Raw genomic sequence first — 22,223 nt, 5'->3', positions numbered from 1 at the left:
GTCAACAGGCCTTGTTCTGTTTGATTGTGTATCATACAACTGGTCAAATATTCTTATCTCCCGCTTGTGATCATTTCTCAAGAAAGGACTCTCAGTCATTGTGAATTTCTCTTTTGCATCATTTTCCCAGATTTAACACGAAATTATATCTTCCTTTTAATAGTCAGAAATGCCATGAAGTATTGCCTCTTAACTGATTTATTTTGTCCGTATATCCCATGGCCAATAACGCAACAGAGATTTTGTATCAGTTGTTTTTGACGATTTTATACACAAACATGGGCCAATCCTGGATATAGTTTGGAAAGAGAGAGAGAGAGAGATGATCAACAAACTGCTTTATTAATATTAATTAAGCCTTAGCTCCACAGCAGAAGAGTAACAGAAAAAAGGAAAAAAAAAGGCCCTCTTATTATACTATGATAATTATAATGAGGGAACATTGCAAATAGTCACTTGAACAGCAGAAATCCTCTTCATGTATTTATTTTCTTGATTCTCACTTAGTTGTGTCTTACGAGAAGCGTGATTGAAGGTAGTCAACCACATTCTTATCCAACTGGAAGGCCCTTGTGAGAACATCAGGATTGATGGGTGGATTCGATCCAAACACTGCTTTTGCTATGGTGATTACTGTTGGACAAAAAAATAAGACAAAACAATAGCAAGGAAAAAAATAGAGTTCTTTAACTCTAAAAAGCAGAGCTTCACCAGACCAAAAAAAATGCTTCTGGATATTTTTATTGCAGTTATTAATTCCACAACAGCAAACATGTCTATTTATAAAAAAAAACAAAGAGGACACAATCTGCCCCACTACACCCACTAACTCGATTTTAGCAACAAGCTCCTTATTTGACTAACTCAACCATAAGAATAGGAATATGCCAACAGCCACTTTGAATCAGTCTTCAACACTCCCCCTTGATTCAAAGTTGCAAACTCCAAGCTTGTTTCTGAAGTAGACATGCTTGTCTCTAGATAAAGCTTTTGTCAGCACATCCGCTACCTGCTCATTGGTGTTACAATACTGCAAAACAACTTTACCTTCAACCACAAGATCTCTTATGAAATGAACCCGAATATCAACATGTTTTGTCCTTCCATGGTAGGCTGGATTCTTGGTCATTGCTATGGCAGCTTTGTTATCACAGAAAATAACAGTTGGCTCCTCATGTTCTTGATTAATATCAGCAAGAATTCGCCTCAACCACACTGCCTGGATGCGGATGAGGTTGCAGCTGTATACTTAGCTTCAGAAGAGGACAAGGCTGTCACTGCTTGCTTCTTTGAACTCCAACAGACTGCACCTGACCCAAGAGAAAACATATAGCCTGAAGTGCTTTTTCTATCCTCTAAGCACCCTACCCAATCACTATCAGTGTAGCCAACCAATTTGAACTCTTGAACATGACCATACCATATCCCAAAATCATATGTTCCAGCAATGTATCGCAACAATCTCTTTGCAGCTCCAAGATGTTGCTTCGAAGGACAATGCATAAATCTGGAGATCACCCCAACTGCAAAAGCTATATCTGGCCGTGTATGTGTCAGATAAATGAGGCCTCCAACCAAACTTCTAAACCTCCTAGCATCAGCTCTTTCAGTGCCATCTTCAGCTTGCAACTTCTCATTTGAATTCATAGGAGTAGTTGCTACTTTGCAATTTAACATATTGAACTTCTTAAGAAAATCAACAACATACTTTCTTTGTGAAACAAAGACTCCATCCTCTACTTGTTTTACCTCTAAACCAAGAAAGAAATGCAACAGCCCTAGGTCTGACATCTCAAACTTCTTCTTCATACAGGCTTTAAACTCATTAATAAGAGAAGAGAATGAACCCATATAGATCATGTCATCTACATAAAGACAAATAATAAGAAGATCATTTTTACCTTGCCTTTTCAGGTAAAGATTTGGCTCACTCTTGCTCCTTTCAAAGCCATTCTCAACAAAGTAAGAATCTATCTTACTGTACCATGCCCGTGGGGCTTGTTTCAACCCATAAAGGGCCTTCTTTAGTCTATACACGTGCTCTTCTTTACCAGGAACTATGAAGCCTTCAGGCTGAGATACATACACCTCCTCTACTAGCTCTCCATTAAGAAAAGCAGACTTGACATCAAACTGATAAACACACCAATGCATATGAGCAGCTAAGGCTAATAAGGTCCTTACTGTTTCAAACCGTGCAACTGGTGAGAAGGTGTCATCATAATCAACTCCATGTTGCTGTGCATAGCCCTTTGCCACTAACCGTGCATTCTGCTTTTGTATACTACCATCTGCTAAGTACTTGGTTCTGAAAACCCATTTAACACCTATTACATTCTTGTCTTCAGGAAGCTCCACCAGTTCCCAAGTCTCATTCTTCTCAATGGCAGCTATCTCTTCTTTCATAGCACTGCACCATTCTTCCTTCTCCACTGCTTCTTCAAAGGTTGTTGGATCAGCTACAAACAAGACTTGTGTAGTCTCATAGATGTCCCTTAAAGATCTGAATTTCCTTGGAGGGGTTTCCTCTAAAGATTGTGAAGAACTGCTGCTACTCAAATTTGGGGAACTAGGTGAATGAGAGGGAGTTGGACTTGCTGGAATCTGAACAGAAGGTTGCTGATCTTCACTCTGTGCCACTTCACTTTCACTTGAAATCTCCACAAGAGCACCATCTTCACTTACACGCCAAGTCCAGCTAGCTTTTTCATCAAACACCACATTCCTGCTAACAATTATCTTACCACTAACAGGGTTATATAGCTTATATCCTTTTGATTGAGAGCAATAACCAATAAAGATGCACTTTACTGATTTTTCATCAAGCTTACTACGGTTATGTGAGTCAATCAACATATAGGCAACACTAGCAAAAACCTTTAAATGGCTTACCCAAGGTTTCCTCCCTTACCAAGCTTCATATGGAGTTCTATTCAACACTGCCTTGGTTGGAGAAATATTCAGCAAGTATACAGCTGTAGCAACTCCTTCTGCCCAAAAATGGTTTGAAAGGTTCTTGGCCTTCATCATGCTTCTAGCCATCTCAACCACCGTTCTATTCTTCCTCTCAGCCACACCGTTTTGCTCTGGTGAATAAGGAGTAGTCAGCTCTCTATGCAAGCCTTCCTCTTCACAAAACACTTTAAAATCATTTGATAAGAACTCTCCACCTCTGTCAGTCCGCAGCACCTTAATGCACTTGCCACTCTGCTTCTCTACAAATGCTTTGAACTTCTTGAAGGTCTCAAAAGTCTCTACCTTTGATTGAAGAAAATACACCCAACTCATCCTGCTATGATCATCTGTAAACAACAAAAAATATCTACTGCCACCAAATGAAGCAGTTTGCATAGGACCACATAGATCAGCATGTATAATCTCAAGACAACTAGATGCCCTCCTAGACCTTCCCTTAGGGAATGGTTTCTTGCTTTGTTTCCCATAAATACATCCCTCACACACATTCACCGAGTCAATTTTAGGTAGTCCAAACACCATTTCCTTTTTACTTAGTAACTTCAACCCTTTGACATTTAGATGACCATACCTTAAGTGCCACAGATTAGACTCACTAGTCTCTTTAACAACAAGAGCATGCTTTTCTATACTTGACACTTCAAGAGGAAACAACTTGTTTGCGGCCATACGAACATCAACTATTATTTGATCAGACTTTTTATCTTTGATCACACAAGTAGCACCATCAAACAAAATGGAGTATCCACTAACCATAAGTTGCCCCACACTTAACAAGTTTTGAGTCAAACTAGGAATAAAGTACACATTGTAAAGGAGCTTTACATTACCATGACCATTGTTCACTTCCACGGCCCCCTTGCCTTCCACTTGCACTTGTTTGTCATCACCAAGTTTCACCTTCAACTTGTGTGATTCATCCAGCTCCTTAAAGAGTGACTTTATCCCTGTCATGTGGTTAGAACATCCACTATCCAAAAGCCAAATATCGTTGGAAGATACTACCTCTTCATTATAGGCCATGAACAACTTGACTTGGTCTTCCTCTTGCTCGACATAGTTAGCTTGTTTTTCTTGCCTTTCTTTCTTCCAACATTCAGCTTGAACATGTCCAAACCACTTGCAGTAGTAGCACTGGATATTACTCTTGTTTCTGCTCTTCTCAATTGACTGCCTTTGGTCACCTTATGCATCACCTCGGCCTCTGCCACGACCACCTCTTCCATGAGCACCTCCTCTGCCACGTCCTCTACCAGTAGCTTCTCTGCCTCCATTCTTCTGGTCTGATGTCTCCCCCTTCGTGTAAAATGCCTTTTCCTCATTCTTCTCCTCTGTTCTGGACAGCCTCACTTCATGAGATTGCAAGGATCCCATGAGCTCATCAAATGAATAGGTTGACAGGTCCTTAGACTCCTCAATGGCTGCAACTACATTATCAAACTTAGGTGTTAAACTCCTTAACACCTTTGCTACGACAGTTTGATCAAGAATATCTTCACCATACGACCTCATTTGATTAACTATAGCAGCAACTCTTGACAAAAAATCTTGCACTGACTCTCCATTTTTCATGTGCAAGGTTTCAAAGTCACGGCGCAAGGACTGGAGCTTCACTGTGATCACTTTAAAGGAACCCTGAAATGCAGTTTTCAAGGTTGTCCATGCCTCTTTTGTTGTGGTTGCTGCTGCAATCTTTGAGAAGATTGATTCATGTACAACCTGTTGAATAAAGAACAATGCCTTGGAGTCCTTCTTCGTATTTTCTTTCAACCTAGCTTCTTCGTCCGGATAAGGATAGCCATTTTCAACCAAGTCCCACAGATCTTGAGACTTGAATAAAGTCTTCATTTTGATGCTCCAAAACTCATAGCACTCACCTTTGAAAATGGGAATTGCTGGTTGAGACACACTCACCATACTGCCGTTGGTTGTTGCCATTTTTCGCCCAGTTCAGAAGGAACCTGGCTGCTCTGATACCAAAATTGTTGGACAAAAAAATAAGACAAAACAATAGCAAGGAAAAAATAGAGCTCTTTAACTCTAAAAAGCAGAGCTTCACCAGACCAAAAAAAATGCTTCTGGATATTTTTATTGCAGTTATTAATTCCACAACAGCAAACATGTCTATTTATAAAAAAAACAAAGAGGACACAATCTGCCCCACTACACCACTAACACTTGACCCACTACACCCACTAACTCGATTTAAGCAACAAGCTCCTTGTTTGACTAACTCAACCATAAGAATAGGAATATGCCAACAGCCACTTTGAATCAGTCTTCAACACACTTGGATTTTGGCAGTTCAGACCAGCAATGGCTACTGCATTAGTGTGCCCAACATTGAACTGGAAGTGAATGAGACCAATAGGAAACACAAATACATCCCCCTTGTTGAGGACTTTGCTAATGAGACGGTTTCAGGGTTGGACGTGACAAAGCCAACGTAGAGGGTTCCCTCCAAGACAGTTTGATGTAGGACAACCCTAGGATGGTTGCCTACACTCAAGGGTAGGTGGGCTAGGGTTTTATTTTTAGGGTGTAAGGAGAGGAACAAGGAATAAACTTTATGGTAGAGAAAATTATAAGATAAGAAATAGAGAGAAAGAAGAAACAATGAAGAAAAGATGGAAAACCTTAGAGTCTCACTAAGGCCTACTAGGAGTCTCACCTAGAAGAAAATCAATGGAGTCTCAACATTGAGGGTTGCAACCTTGCAATGAAAGAAAGTATAATATTATTCATCAAAACTCATTCCTTTGATTTACATTGATTAACCTATTTATACGTTTCTCTAAGAAATCCAAAGTCGACTAGGACTTTAATAACCTATTATGATTCTAATTCTAATTATAACATCCAAAGTCTACTAAGACTCTAATAACCTATCATGACTCAAATTCTAATTATATTATAACTCAACTAGGTAATCCTAATTAGACTCCAACAAATATTAATCCTAATTTAATTCCAAGTAATGTTAATGCTACTTTAATTACAACTAATACTAATTCTCTTTCTTGATATATATCTTGAATGTTCATCCTCATCAATTCCCACTGACTTGAAAAAAACTCGACCTCGAGTTTTAGTGATTTTCCACGATCAATTGAAATTCCGAGCAATGTCTTCCACCCTTTCTTTCTTCGTCGTCCCTTTCCCTTAGTAAGACAGGATGTCAAGATCTCTTGTTGAACTTGTTCAATTTCATGCAAGACAAATACTGGATTTCGAAAAACTTTTTGATGTTGTACAACAAGTTGATAATTCTTGAAATAATTATGTGTCTTCAACAAGCTTGTGGAAAGTTGTTTCCCACCCTTTTCTTGTAAATTGTTTTGTGGAAGAATAAGATTCTTGAATTCCCTATATTCAAAAGAAATTTCAGCAGATTCTTCATCTTTGCCACCACTCATGATAATGTTTGGCCTTGGGAAGTCAAACATCGATTCTTCTGAAACTTCTTCAACTTCTTTGAGCTCTTCTATTGGTTGATGTAGGATTAGTTTCATCACCTCTTGCTTTCTAGATTCATCATTGATGATTTCTTCCTCCTTTCTAGTAACTTCGACTTGCTTTTTAGTCAGAATATTTGATGGCTCTTCTAGTTTCAAGGGTGCTATTTTTTCCCCTGGTTGCTTATGTGGTGGAATTTCCTTCATTGGACGAAGGATCTTCTTACGCCCATTGCGCACAAGTGTGTAAGTGTTCTCATATCCATCATGTTGGACCCTTTCATCAAAAAGCCATGGTCTTCCAAGCATAATATGGGCAACTTTCATTGGCAAAACATCACACCATGTTGATAACTCAAAATTATTGCTGAAATTAAACGTCACTAGACAACAAGAACTCACCAAAATAGATGTGTCATTTACCCATGCTATTTGATAGGGATTTGGATGATCTTCTGTCTTTAGATTAAGCTTCTCAACAAGCTCCTCTGAATCTAGATTGGAACAACTACCTCCATCAATAATCAAAGTACATAGTCTCCCTTGACAAGCAACATGAGTTTGGAAGATGCTAGTACGTCGCCAATCATCCTCTTCATCTAGCCTTGGTATGTTCACCAATGGCTGCATAAAAAAGTTGTAGCCTTCAACATGTTTGCATATGTTACTCCACTCCTCAATTACATATGCCTTCATGCCAAGAATTTTCGCTCTGATACCAAAATTGATGTAGGACAACCCTAGGATGGTTGCCTACATTCAAGGGTAGGTGGGCTAGGGTTTTATTTTTAGGGTGTAAGGAGAGGAACAAGGAATAAACTTTATGGTAGAGAAAATTATAAGATAAGAAATAGAGAGAAAGAAGAAACAATGAAGAAAAAATGGAAAACTTTAGAGTCTCACTAAGGCCTTCTAGGAGTCTCACCTAGAAGAAAATCAATGGAGTCTCACCATTGAGGGTTGCAACCTTGCAATGAAAGAAAGTATAATATTATTCATCAAAACTCATTCCTTTGATTGACATTGATTAGCCTTTTTATAGGCTTCTCTAAGAAATCCAAAGTCTACTATGACTCTAATAACCTATTATGATTCTAATTCTAATTATAACATCCAAAGTCTACTAAGACTCTAATAACCTATCATGACTCAAATTCTAATTATATTATAACTCAACTAGGTAATCCTAATTAGACTCCAACAAATATTAATCCTAATGTAATTCCAAGTAATGTTAATGCTACTTTAATTACAACTAATACTAATTCTCTTTCTTGATATATATCTTGAATGTTCATCCTCATCACAGTTAGGATCTCAGTAGCACGAGGGTGAGTGTGAGGAGGGTTTTGGCCATATGGTTCATAGTCAATATGAACGATGGATATGCCAAGAGTGTTGAGTCCCTTTATTTTGTCAACATTTACGGTAGTGACATTTGACCCTACTTGATTTGATGTGTTTCCTGGCTTATCCAGGCCTGGAGAGAAGAAACCCTCGGCCATGGTCAGCTTTGGGTCCTTGCAGAACTTTCCATTCACAAAAACTGCATGAAAAAAATTAAAGAAAGGTCATTAGTATCAAAATATATTCATCATATCAATGAAAAGAGTAGTACTGAAAATAGCTATACGATCATTGGTTGCTAAAGAAATGTTAGACATGTAAAGCAATCCTGTAAGCAGTAAGGACATTATTTGTCTCCATAAGTTACATTGAATTGCTTCTCCCATCTTTTAAAAAATTATGGACATTACTCAACTGGAAGAACCCTAGATTACTGGATTTGATCAGTTCTTTTATTCTTCTTGAATATATTCCATATTGGGATACCTATACAATAGTACAAGGAAGTTCTCAGGACATGAGACCACTTCTTTGGCATTCAGTTTCAAATTCTTAAGTACTACAAATCTGTGATTCTACTTGTCTATCATGTTCATACCATAAAATGTATTGTTATATGTTCTCATTATTATATATCATATCACATTATTAATATATGTATAATATATAGAATATTTATCATTCATAAGATTATGGAGTGTGTGAGCGTGTATAACCATTAATTTTTCGCATTTTTTTTAGATATATTCTTGCTTATTTTGTGCCTTCTTCTCCAAATTTTTATAGCAGGTAAAAAAATAATTCAAGGATTCTGGTGTTTCCATGAAATCCTTTTCCAATCCCTACATTATCTTTTCTGCTTGTATAAAAGGCAAGCATGCTCAATTTCATTCAATTTCAGCTCCATTTTGTGTCAAAAAGATAACCAATTAGTGGATGTAGTGTATTTCTTAACCGGTGTTTTTAAAAACTATTGAGGCTTATGCCTTAAGGCTTGCATCAAGGTGAGGCATTGTGAATTAGCCTTGAGGCTATAGCCTTATTATTGGCTTATTGTGAGTTTTAAGCATCATCCTATGAGGCTTACAACCTTGAGGCTATAGTCACAAAGTTGTTAAGGCTTAAGCCTCAAATACTCAATGGGTTCTTATGGGTTTGGGGGCTTTTTACGCTTTTCACATATATTTTATAAGTGGCTTTAGCCTCAATAATCAATGGTTTTTAACGTGTCTTGTGCTTTGTATACTTTTGTTATAGATTAATAAGTTAGTCTTGACGCAAGGTTGAGTTAAAACCTATTACAAGATAAGGGCCAAAAAAGAAAAAAATAAATTAATGGTACGGCCTAGAGTTGGCTCAATAGTAGAGCTTGAAGGTCTTCTTCTTGGTTTTTGAATTTCCAACACCATTTCAATGTAGGAATCACGAACACAAGACATCAGTTCTCTGTTCCAAGCTTCAATTAACAGATTTTCAGCATCAGGCCGTGCCTCAACTGCAGCTTCTCTATCCTAGCATTTAAAGAGATAACGACCTCCATTGTGACGGACGTGGAAACATCCAATAACAGTGACAGGCATGTTTATGTCACTGGACAAAGGAAGAGGACACATAATGGAGTTTGAGTTTGATAGATAAGAGTCAGCAGGATGGCCATTCCGGGATATATGTGCTGCAACTCCAGCAACAGGAGTCAAGTTGTAAGCCAAATACCGCTTATCAAGAGCCATATTTCTTGTTTGCCCAGAACCCAATAGCCAAGGAGATCGTATCCATTGTATAAGCATGACCTCTTATCAAATAAAAAATCCTCCAAAAAAAGATTCTCTTAAGCCAAACTGAAGTGCATTCAAGTCTCATGCCAAAATAAAATAAGAATTAAAATCAGTAAAGGTAATGAAATTGAAAACTAAAACTAATTAAAATTATGCAATTAAAAACATTATGCCTATTATGGGTACACCAAAAAAATAAAAAATAAAAAATTAAGATATCATTTTACGCAATTAATAACATCAATCTCATGCAATATTCTATAAAATAAATAAATAATAACTAAATAATAAATAAATAAATAAGAAATCAAGTATACGCAAGTGTTAAAATGCAAATAATGTAAATTATGTAAGTCATGTAGGAATTACCGAAAAGGTGACATAGGTGGGTCAGGATGCCTAAGTGGACCTAGTGAACCTAAGTGGGTCAAGATGTGCCTAAATGGGCTTAGGGTGCCTAAGTGAGCCTAAGTCTAAATCGAGACTGCCAAATATCATAATAAGGGGTTAGATAATCCCTCAACCAAAGTAAGTAGTATGAGTAGGTATAGGCCACCAAGGAACTACTGTGGAGCATTGGAAATAAACTTAAAGACATGTGCTAAAAGGACAAAATTGAGGGTCTACAAATCCATTGGTAGATTTTCTTATGAAATGCTCTTGATTGATTATATTGTATGTATTCCATTCTTTTCATTTGTTTTTGTTAGAAAGTACTTTTCTTTTCTTTAGACTTGGTGCATATCTTAAACGGTTTCAAGTTTAATTTGTTAATGAGTGTGTTTACTCGGGCACCAATGGCAGCTGGTCTACCCTTTCTCAATCCATACAAGAATAAGGATGTTGATTTCAGTCATGGTGTTAACTTTGCAGTTGCCGACTCTACCATCATGCCCACGACTTCCCCCACCCATGACCACATAATTCTGTCATCTGTCACCCTAGTTCACTTGAGATACAACTCCAATGGATGTCTAGGCATCTCAGATAAAGGTAATGGGATATTTAACTTGCTTAAGTAAGACTCATCTATTGATCTTTTAGCTGATATGGAACTTGTGCTTTATAGACTGTGCAGAGAAGCTTGCTCCTTCATGGTTGGGATATTGGAGGCAATGACTATAATTGCAATGCAATTTTCTCTTATTTTGTAATTTTTAAATTGGTGTTTAATAAAATTTAATACACATCACATAATAACTTAAGTAGATTTTAACTTCAACTATTATTAAGTTGTTAACTTAAAAATTATTAATATTTATTTTTTATTGTAAGTATCAAGTTTTTCGTGTAAAATTAACTTAAAATATAATTTTGTAAAATTAAATCATTAAATTGACATATTTAACCTCATTAATTCTAACTAATATTTATTTCATTAATTTTAATTCATATTTATTTTTATTAATTTTAAACAATATATTTATTTATAAAAAATCATATTTAAAATATTTTACCCATATAAGATGACCATAAAATATTTATTATAAAAAAAAAATGAGTCATTGATATGAAATTATAATGGTAATATATACTCTTATTAGTATGGAAATATAAAGTAAAAATGATTTGAAATTAAGAATAAGTGAATTATTTTAACATATTACTTAAAATTCAAAATAACTTTAAATTATAATATTAAGTTATTTTACCAGTTACATTTAATTTATTTAATGACTTAATTAAGTTATTAAGTCATATTAAGTGAATAAGTTGATTTTTCAAACAACCTCTAAATATAATAATGTCAATCATTTTTCATGAACCGGTTGTCAATAGATAGCCAACTACTTGTGCCTTAGAGTACGTAGTTGAAAAATCCTTGGTAAGTTCTAGGTTGCCTCAGATTGATGAAAATTTGGGATAAATTTAAAGATTTGGAAAAAAATTGGAGATTTTCTGCTATGCTCATTGGGCTTGCCTCAGTTACAAAATCTTTGACTATTATTCTAATTTAAAGTCTTGAGATAATGTTCTGGTGAGAATCAAGAAACCCTTCCCATGAAAAAATACCAATTAATTAGATAAAGTCTTGAGATTAGCCTATTTTAATTTATATGGTAGGCACATAGACTTTCTAAGTCTTCAATGGATAGCATTTTTCTACCGTAAAGATTGAACCATTCTTAAACAACTACACCCATTTCTCATCCTTTTTTCCACAACTCATGCTCTAGACTTCAGAGTGGATTCTACGTAATCTTCGGGTTTTAGGACTTCTTCCAGGGTGAAGCTAAGGAGTAATCTGTGGACAGACAATATATACTCAGTTTGTGATTAGTGTCATGACCCATTAGATCATTATGAGAAGCTGGGGTCTGAAGTTTGTTCCATGACTGCAAATGTACTTTCCTCGCACTTGTTATCAGCATGGAGTATATGAAGAAAACTTCAGATGAAGCAAAACGGCATCTTTCCATTTCTGAAATGTAAGAAGTTGTAGCATTAGGACTTGCCTAATGTTCCTTTTATTTATCACCAATTCTGCCATGGCAGTATGCTCGAAGGAACAGTATAGAAGTTTCTGGACAACTAGTTAAGTATTGATTCTTAGTCAATATGATGCATGTCCTGTATATAATCAATTGAGCAGCTGGCATTTGTCATCCAGATCTTTTTTACAAGCGAAATCTAGCTCAAAGAGTTGGATAAGATTTTTTGAGACAAAGAAAGAGGCTAATCCAGGATATTGTATAGAGATGGAGACAGAAAAAGATGGTTTAACAGACAAACTGCTTTATTTTAATATTAGGACCAAAGTCCACATCCAAAGAGCTACAAAATAAACCCTCTTACTACGTTATGGTTACGATGAGGGAACATAACAAATGCTTACTTAAAAAACAACTAAGAAAACCAATGGTTCATAGCTTCTAGAGCTATATATTTTGCTAGTGGTTGTCCCACTAGAACCTTGACTGAAGGTAGCTAACCACTTTCTTGTCCAACTGGAAGGCCCTTGTGAGAACATCAGGATTGATGGGTGGATCTGATCCAAATACTGCATTGGCTATGGTGATAACACCTGGATTTTGGCTGCTCAGACCAGCAATGGCTACTGCCTTAGTCTTCCCAATATTGAATTGGAAGTGAATGAGACCAATAGGAAACACAAAAACATCCCCCTTGTTGAGGACTTTGCTAATGAGGCGGTTTTCGGTGTTGGATGTGACAAACCCAACATAGAGGGTTCCCTCCAAGACAGTTAGGATCTCGGTGGCACGAGGGTGAGTGTGAGGAGGGTTTTGGCCATATGGTTCATAGTCAATACGAACCATGGATATGCCAAGAGTGTTGAGTCCCTTTATTTTGTCAACATTTACAGTAGTGACATTTGACCGTACTTGATTTGATGTGTTTCCTGGCTTATCCAGGCCTGAAAAGAAGAAATCCTAAGCGACGGTCAGGTTTGGGTCCTTGCAGAACTTTCCATTCACAAATACTGCATAAGAAGGGATAAAGAAATTAAAGAAAGATCACTACTATCAAACTCATCATATCAATAAAAAGAGTAGCTCTGAAAATAGCTATAAGATCAATGAGTTACTAAAGAAATACCAGCATCCTTGGGCTCATCAATGGCAACACAGGTGTCCTGCAGTGGGCTTGGATCAGAGGCAAAGGCAAGAGAGGAAACCAATGCCACGAGGGCAACAGTTACCAGGAAACTAACACCCTTCTTCATTGTTAAGAGTAGTATCTCCAACAATCACAAATCTTTGTGTTGAGAACTTGAGGTGAGGGGTGAGAAATTTTGGATGGGAAACATGTCAATTTATAGACAGGAGTCCTTGAATTAGTCTTTTGTTTTACCAGCATACGCCATGCATAAACTAACCAAGTCTTCAATGAATAGTTCTTTTTTTTTTAACTTTCAATGATGAATGGTTCTTCTACAACTACTCCCAGTTGTTTTTTCTTTTCCCGGTTACTTATCTAGAAGATTGTGTGCAAAAACTAAACTCCAGCTGTGTTAGACATCTTCAACTTAGTATAAATCTGCTTGTAGAGGAAGTGTCTTACAAAGATCTAGTCTCAGAAGGCTATACCGAAATGAAGTCAAAGTATTCAGGTTGCATTAATTAGTAGCATATAATACGGCAGAGCTTCTCATCAAACCTAAGCCCAATCTCCAAGTCACTCACCTCAAAGATTCTCATCTATTCACTGTGTAAAATTTCTTCACATCTGCTGAATCAAAGGCATTCGTTAAGATTGTTGAATCAATGGGCTTCACCCACCAAGGAACAAAAGGAGAACACTATCAGGCACAGGAATCGACAAAGAGGCCCAGATTCTCTTCCAAGAGCCACCCTTAAGTGAAAAAAGACAACAAACTTCTGGATATGGGCTACTGCTGCTGTTGTTAGTACCGCTGCTTGTAGTGCTCGGATACCGTTATCTCCTCTGAAGATTGAAACTAGAGTTAAATGAGTTACGGGCCAATTTTCTGCTTGATGAGCTTCCAGAAGCAACTTAAGAAGAAAACTAAGCTATTGGAATGACAGGAACTGCCGAGGGTTTCCTATTCGATCGATGTAAGTGGCGGCATGGGCTGTAGGCCAGTCTTTGGCCGAAGAGAAGGTGCCATGTTACCCATTGGATTATTAGCGGGAGCCATATAGACTTCCCATATCCACGCGCATCTCCAAAAGGAAATAAAAATATTCCATGGGAGTGGGCTGCCATATAAATAAGAAGAGAAGGAACAGAAGAGAGGATTTTTTTAGAGAGAACACGCGGAGGATTTTTTTTCCAGAGAGGACACGTACAGTTTTGGGGGAGCAGAGGACTTCAGACAAAACTCGGACTGCCACTTTGACGCATCAAGAAAGTATTTTTTTTGGGACACAACACAGGTTAGTTTCGTTTTCGATAAAGCATTTTTTTAGTTTAGATTTTAGTTCATTAGTTTAATTAATTCTTTGTGATGAATTCTTTTAAATCTTGATCCGTACTATTTTTTTTATTATTTTATTTTTTATAAAATTAGATGTATTTTTTTTTTCCTTAGTTCATTAGCTCCATGCTAGTTTATTCTAATCTATATGATAGTTAAATAATGTTCGTGTTTTTAATTCTAGTTAGTTTGATTTTAATTTGTTTTTAGTTTAAATACATCTATTGATCTTAATTCTTTAGTTTAAGTAATCATATCAAATAAAGTTTGTGTTTTTAATTCTAATTGGTTTAGTTTTAATTTGTTTTTAGTTTAAATGCATTACCGATCTTAATTCATTAGTTCAAATAATTGTGCCAAATAAAATTGTGTGTTTTTTTTTAATTCTAGTTAATTTGGTTTTAATTCGTTTAGGTTTTAATGCATTTGTTGATTTTAATTCATCAGTTTAAATAATCTTATTAAATAGAGTTTAGTTTTAATTTAGTTTGAATTTAATTTATTTTATAATTGGAATGCGTTCATGATTTTAATTCAATTGTTTGATTAACCCTCTTAGATAAATTCCATATTTTTAATTTCGACTTTAGTTTAGTTTTGATTTGCTGATTTATTTATTTGTTCTAGTTTAAATATATTTGTAATTTCAAATTTGATAGTTTAGCCAATCTTATTAGATGATGTTGATGTTTTTTTTTTAATTTTAATTTAATCTAGTATATTATTTCTTAGTTTGAATGTGTTCACGCGTTTCTGATTTCATTAATTTTGATTTTAATCCATTTATATCCAATTTTGTAGTTGATTATAATTTTGGTTAATTAATCTAGTCAATCACATGTTGTTAGTTTCATATTTTCAGTATGACATATTTTGGTTTTGATTTATTAATATTTAGTTTGAGTTTTTTTAGGAATTTTGGATAGTCAATATTCTAGTCAATTGCATGTTATTGTTTCCATATTTTCAAATTTGCTAAACTTTGTTTTTTTGATTTATCATATTTTGTTAGAGTGTTAATTTACTTTAATCGATCCCATATTATTATCTGCATTGTTGCTAACCCTTGATTGATTTTTATCTTAATTCATGCGACTTCTCGAAATCTAGATGTCAATTTTGGTTAATATTTATGTTAGTTTGTTTGATTAGGAAGTCATTAGTTTGTTGCCTTGGTAATTGTTGGTCAAATCCCTTTTTTAAGGCTACTGGAAACCCATGAAAGTTGACCCTATTCTCACCACTTTAATTGACATGATTGTCTAAATCTCTATTTTGTGATTTAGTTTTCCTTTGGGTTGCCTATGTTTGATGCTTGAATATTGTCTTTTGAAAATCATCATTTTCCTATTTTTAAAAGAAACCTTTCCTCAAAATGTTCCTCCTTAAAGTGCATTTAAAAAATTCATTTAGAGTCTTTAGAATCAAAATCTTTTTTTTTTTTTTTTAAATAATAATATGCAACCATGTTTTGATCGGTTTGCATCTTTCTCCGCTTCCAATGAAAATTTTGGTTTTGAATAAGACACGAATCCAAGCTTGTGGTCCCAAACAAATGAGATAATTTTAAGCTAAATTCGTGTATATCGATTGGGGAATTTGTGAAACCTCTACATAAGAAAATCTTTTTAAAACTTATTTTTGCAACGACCTTTGTTACTCATTGAAATCATATCTATCTATTTTTAAGAATTGTATACAAGATGTGTGTGATACTTGATTATTTTGTATATTCTTATTATTTTTTCTATGCTAATTAGATATGCATGTTAGGATTTCTTATTTTATTATTTATTATCTAACCCCCTATGTCCTGAGGAAGCGTATTATGAGTTATCTATGCTATCCAGGTATGCCCCCCTATCACTTACCTTCTAAATTCTATAAACATGATTGTCATTGTGAATTATGCCTATGTTTGATAGTGCTTGGGTGTCTTGATGTTTGTTATATTGTTCGATTATTTATGATGAAGTGCATGTTGGGTGATATACTATCTAAACTAACCTTTGATGTTTTGTGATAGTGCTTAAGAAGTGGTTCAGCTACGCACCCTAACTCTTCTTTATTGTCATTTGATTTTGTTTGACATGCTATTTTTTTTAAATCACCTTAGTTACCTCGATATCTATAATTAACCAATTAATTACCACATTTCCCTCAACTTAGTCAATAGAGACCTTTTTAGGGCTTAGAGGGGTGTTACCTCTTAGAGGTACCTTCCCAATAAGTAACCTGATCCCCGAACCTAGATTCAGGTTTTTCAAAGACACGGTTTTTCCAAAAATTATGGAGTCATTTTTTCAAGTTTTATTTCTTATTTTATTTTTCCTTTAAAATAAAATAAAATAAGTGGCGACTCCGACTTTTCCAAAAATTAATTTTTCACCAAATAAAAACGAGTCTCGCTGATTGAGTGAGGAGCGCACATGAAAAATACAAGCCCACAGATATAAGAAGCAAATTTTTATTTAATTAAAAATTTTAAATATTTATTTTTAATAAAAAAAAATTCTAAATTATAGTTCTCAAACATAAAATTCAAATAACAAGAAAATTTATTCTGCTAGCTTCTATACTTTCCACTCTTACATTCAAAAGTCAAATGCTATCACATAATATGTACGATAAGCCCATCAGCCATTTTTCATAATAGCATCACAAATCCATTGTTTCCAGCAATCTTTTGAGAAATTAAGCAATGACCACCAACACCATTTGATCCCATATTTAGCTCTCATAGATTATTTTCACTTGTTTGTTTCTTCCTCTTCTTCCAAGTACATGCGATGGTCATCCTCTTAAGACAAAAGCTTTGACTAGGATTTTTATACTTGCAGCCTCCCTTATATGAGCAATCAGCTCAAATGTTTATTTATGGTTTTTGATAGTGAATTTATTTATGTATTATGAGAGAAATGGATTGTCACACCCCAAGACCCACTCCAAGGGCATGACGATCATTTCACACTTCAAACCCGAAGTCTTACAGTGCAACCTAACCCAAACAATTATCTTGTAATCAGAAATTACCAATTACCAAATACCTATTCAGAGTAGCGGAACAAAATCTAAAATCCTCAAAATTCAATTTCAAAACTAAAACATCCACTATCCAAAATCCATTGTCCAAATATTTGCAAACTTAAACAATTCAAGTACTAAAACAAATTTCAAAATCTCCAAAACTCAACTTTGAACTAACATAAAATTTAAAGGATCAATATCCAAATAGCTTCCAAATACCAAAAGATCCAAATGAACATAACTAATAGTTAAACAAAATCCAACATAAAATCCTAAGTCAAATCCTAATGATGACCATTCCTCAGCCTAGCCATCACTCCTCACCCGAACTAAGGGTACCTAAAAAGTAGTCAACAAATAGGAATGAGCTCACAGCCCAATAAGGAACATTAATGCAGTCCATGGATTAAATATTTCAAATTCACTTGCAAAATAGGAGATATTGTAATCAATCATTTTCATTAACCTTTGAGTTAATTTTTTTTTTTTGCCAATACATTCAGATTTTCTAACTGTATGCATTTATTTATGATTCAAACATTTTCATATCAAATTCAGTCAAAACATTCTCATAATTTATTTACTCTAGTCATCACACATCAAAAGGTGCCTAGTTAGGTGAGACTTTTTAAATGGGTGGCTAGCCTCAAATTGTTCCTTTAAGGTGGACAAAACCAAATACTACTAGTACTAGTAACCTTTAACCGAAACCCCTAGAGGTTGGGGTTCAAATCAATTACATTCCCCACCAAGAAATGTAAAGGTCAACTATTATATCCCATTGACAAGGGCCAAAAGTCAAAAGTCAACTATTATATCCCGTTGACAAGGGCCAAACAAACCAGAGTCAAATATTTATTTCATTTATTCAAATTTACAACATATAATATCTCCACATTTATTTGTCAAAAACAAATATAAAATTCTAATATACTTTTCATGCAAAACAAGTTTGATTTATGCATAAAATGGAATATAACTCAAACGTTTTCAAATAATGTATATATATATATATATATATATATAAATTGTTTAAAAAAAAAATTAATAACTGCATTAATTTCCCTTACCTCAAATAAGCACTCCAAATCTTGAAAAGTTTGACCCCAAAATTTACTTTTCTCACCTAACATAACAAAAAGGTACTATCAACACTATTGACTATTCATTTAAAATAGGTTTGGGAATCTTAGAATTTATTTATTTATTTATTTATTTATTTTTAAGTCAATATTATTATTACAAAAATTATTTTCCAACTTTTTAACCAATAACAATTTATCCTCAATAATTTATTTCTCTTTCCTAAACTAAATTGAATTTCCTAAAAATATTTATTTACAATAATCTCTTTCATCACTTTACATAAGAATTTATTTCTTTAATTATTTATTCCAACTTTTCCTAGGACCTACCTCATATTTTAATAAGATTATCCTACAATCCTCAATATATCATTTTTCTTTTCCACCCTCAATATCACAAGTCATTGACTTTTCAACCACATAACCAAACCCACACATAGTAGGTCTCCATGATCTCCACATTTTCTTTTTAATCACTATTCTGCCACATGTTTTTTTTTTCTATTTATTTATTTCAAAACCTCACTTTCCACACCTATCCTATCATCTCCAGAACACACCACGCATTAAACATTAAATAAGAAAACATACACTCCACGCCCAACGGATCCACACATTCCCATTGTTGTTTATTTATTTATTTATTTAATCCTTAATTCTACAGGGCTTTACGTTGACACAACTATCACACGTCATCCACCACGAAATTAATTAATTTTTTTTTTAAGAAACATAAACCCTAATCTAGATTGGGGTTTCCTACCTAAGGTTAAAAATATAACGAATAATTAAAATAAGATCTAAGAATTATAAAACAAAAATCTTATATAGAGAAATCTGTTCTTCAAACCCTAGATCTGAAAGTCTTATGTCCTCTGGTATTCTGTCAATAGGAATGAAAATTCAGAGAAGAATAGAAAGATTTTTCCCCTTTTTTTTCAATTTATACGTAGGGTATTTATTAGGAAAAATTACCTTTTTACCTCTCTTTCATTTTATTAAAATAATTAATTCACTAATATTATTATTATTATAAATTTCCTATCTTATCCCTATATAAAATGTCTGGGCATTACAGGGATGCTTAACAAACACATTTAAACTAAGCTGTTAGGTTGTCTCCAACAGTCCAATCCGTGTCTCCTGGTGAGAAATGAAAAACCTCGGATACCAAAAATGTCAAATTTATTACATACTAGTCCTTAGATTAGTCTATGTTTTATGTATACATGAGTAAGCAAATAGGCCTGCAAGTGTTCATATATTGACTTTCTAAGTCTTCATTAATGGATTGAATTTTTCCAATTTTATGTATACATGAGTAAGCTGTTAGGTTCATCTATTTTTTTTCCACGACTCATACATGCTCTAGAGACTTTAGAGCACTGGGTTTTAAGAATTATTCCAGGGAATCTATCAAGCAACTGGGACTTATTTTCCAGTTGTTTTTAACAAGTAAAATATCAAAGATTTGGATAAGATTTTTTTAGACAAACACAGGCTAATCCTGGGTATAGTATTGAGAGATAGAAGTACAGAAAAAGATGCGTAGCAGACAAACTGCTTTATTTTAGTAGTATGGCCAAAGTCCACACCAAAATTACAAAATAAACCCTCTAAATCATTATACTTGAAAACAAGCAGACCAATGGTTCATATATAGCTTCTTTATATATATAGTTTCTTAGTTGTTGTCCCATCAGAACCGTGACTGAAGGTACTTAACCACGCTCTTGTCCAACTGGAAGGCCCTTGTGAGAACATCAGGATTGATGGGTGGATCTGATCCAAATACTGCATTGGCTATGGTGATAACACCTGGATTTTGGCTGCTCAGACCAGCAATGGCTACTGCATTAGTCTTCCCAATATTGAATTGGAAGTGAATGAGACCAATAGGAAACACAAAAACATCCCCCTTGTTGAGGACTTTGCTAATGAGGCGGTTTTCGGTGTTGGATGTGACAAAGCCAACGTAGAGGGTTCCCTCCAAGACAGTTAGAATCTCGGTGGCACGAGGGTGAGTGTGAGGAGGGTTTTGGCCATATGGTTCATAGTCAATACGAACCATGGATATGCCAAGAGTGTTGAGTCCCTTTATTTGTTCAACATTTACGGTAGTGACATTTGAGGCTACTGCATTTGATGTGTTCCCTGGCTTATCCAGGCCTGAAAGAAGAAATCCTCGGCGACGGTCAGCTTTGGGTCCTTGCAGAACTTTCCATTCACAAATACTGCATAAAAAGGGGAAAAAGAAGACAGGTCGTTAGTATCAAACCGTATTCATCATATCAATAAAAAGAGTAGTACTGAAAATAGCTGTAAGATCAACGAGTTACTAAAGAAATACCAGCATCCTTGGGCTCATCAATGGCAACACAGGTGTCCTGCAGTGGGCTTGGATCAGAGGCAGAGGCAAGAGAGGAAACCAATGCCACGAGGGCAACAGTTACCAGGAAACTAACACCCTTCTTCATTGTTAGAGTAGTATCTCCAACAATCACAAATCTTTGTGTTGAGAGCTAGAGGTGAGGGGTGAGAAATTTTGCATGGGAAACACGTCAATTTATAGACGAGAGTCCTTGAATTAGTCTTTTGTTTTACTAGTATATCACATGCATAAACTAACCAAGTCTTCAATGAATAGTTCTTTTTTAAAAAGAACTTTCAATGATGAATGGTTCTTCAACAACTACTCCCAAGTGTTTTTCTTTCTCGGTTACTTATCTAGAAGATTGTGTGCAAAAACTAAACTCCAGTTGTGTTAGACATCTTCAATTAGTATCAATCAGCATGTAGAGGAAGTGTTTTACAAAATGAAGTGAAAGTAGTCAGGTTGCATTAACTAGTAGCATATAACACAGCAGAGCTTTCTGTGTTCCCAGTACGCAAACATTGAAAACCCTTAAAAGTGGTTTATGGACGAGCAAATAGAAGATTGTAGAGTAGGTGCAGGCTTAGACCAGGCAATAACTCCGGTTCTTCTTTATCTTTCTTTTCGAAATCTTATTGTTAAAGTGAAGATCCTTGAATTCATCTGCAACTGCCAAATGAATTCAGTAAACCAACCATGGAGTCCCTTGCACTTCGAGAGAATGTTATTAATAAAACCATCCACCTGAGACTTCTAACAACATCCATTCTTAAGCTTGGGTGATGCCTAAATTAGTCCTTAAAATACACATTACGAAAGCTTTGGGTCCTTGCCGAACTTTTCATAATTCACAAATACTGCATGAAAAGAAATGTTTATTAACAGATCCAATTGTGTGGCGTGTCAGTGTTTATTTCCAAGTCCATCTTTTGCTTAGAGTATGCACATAGAGTTTGCCAAAGTCACAATGGTTTGCCTTCTTCTTTTCCAAAAACATGCACTTGAATTAGCATGTATGCATTGCCCTGGTCAGTTTTCAAAGCATAGACACTATTATCTCTCTCCCTTTCTGCATTGCCATAGATTGTCAAGGCATAAATGCATAGAAAATCATGTACCAATTGAAAACCTCTAGACGTTTTCCCATTCTTGGAGTCGCCTTCTTTCTTTAATTGCTTCTCGTCATCAATTGCCAAAGTCAAATTCTAGGTGCTCTCATTTTTCTTTTCAATTTTGTAATTATGTTGGAACTGATCTAGAAGATTTCCAGCCAGCTACTCTAAT

General features: G+C 35.0%; 2 pseudogenes; both read right to left on the bottom strand.

The window, feature by feature from the left end:
* Positions 1-381: 381 nt before the first annotated feature.
* LOC117929925 lies at positions 382-21,077 on the bottom strand (annotated as a pseudogene).
* LOC117929926 lies at positions 12,270-13,284 on the bottom strand (annotated as a pseudogene).
* Positions 21,078-22,223: the final 1,146 nt, after the last annotated feature.

The sequence above is a fragment of the Vitis riparia genome, chromosome 14 (genome assembly GCF_004353265.1).
Source record: "Vitis riparia cultivar Riparia Gloire de Montpellier isolate 1030 chromosome 14, EGFV_Vit.rip_1.0, whole genome shotgun sequence".
NCBI lineage: Eukaryota > Viridiplantae > Streptophyta > Magnoliopsida > Vitales > Vitaceae > Vitis > Vitis riparia.
The sequence above is the reverse complement of the archived record's forward strand: the minus strand, read 5'-3'. Positions and strand labels throughout refer to the sequence as shown.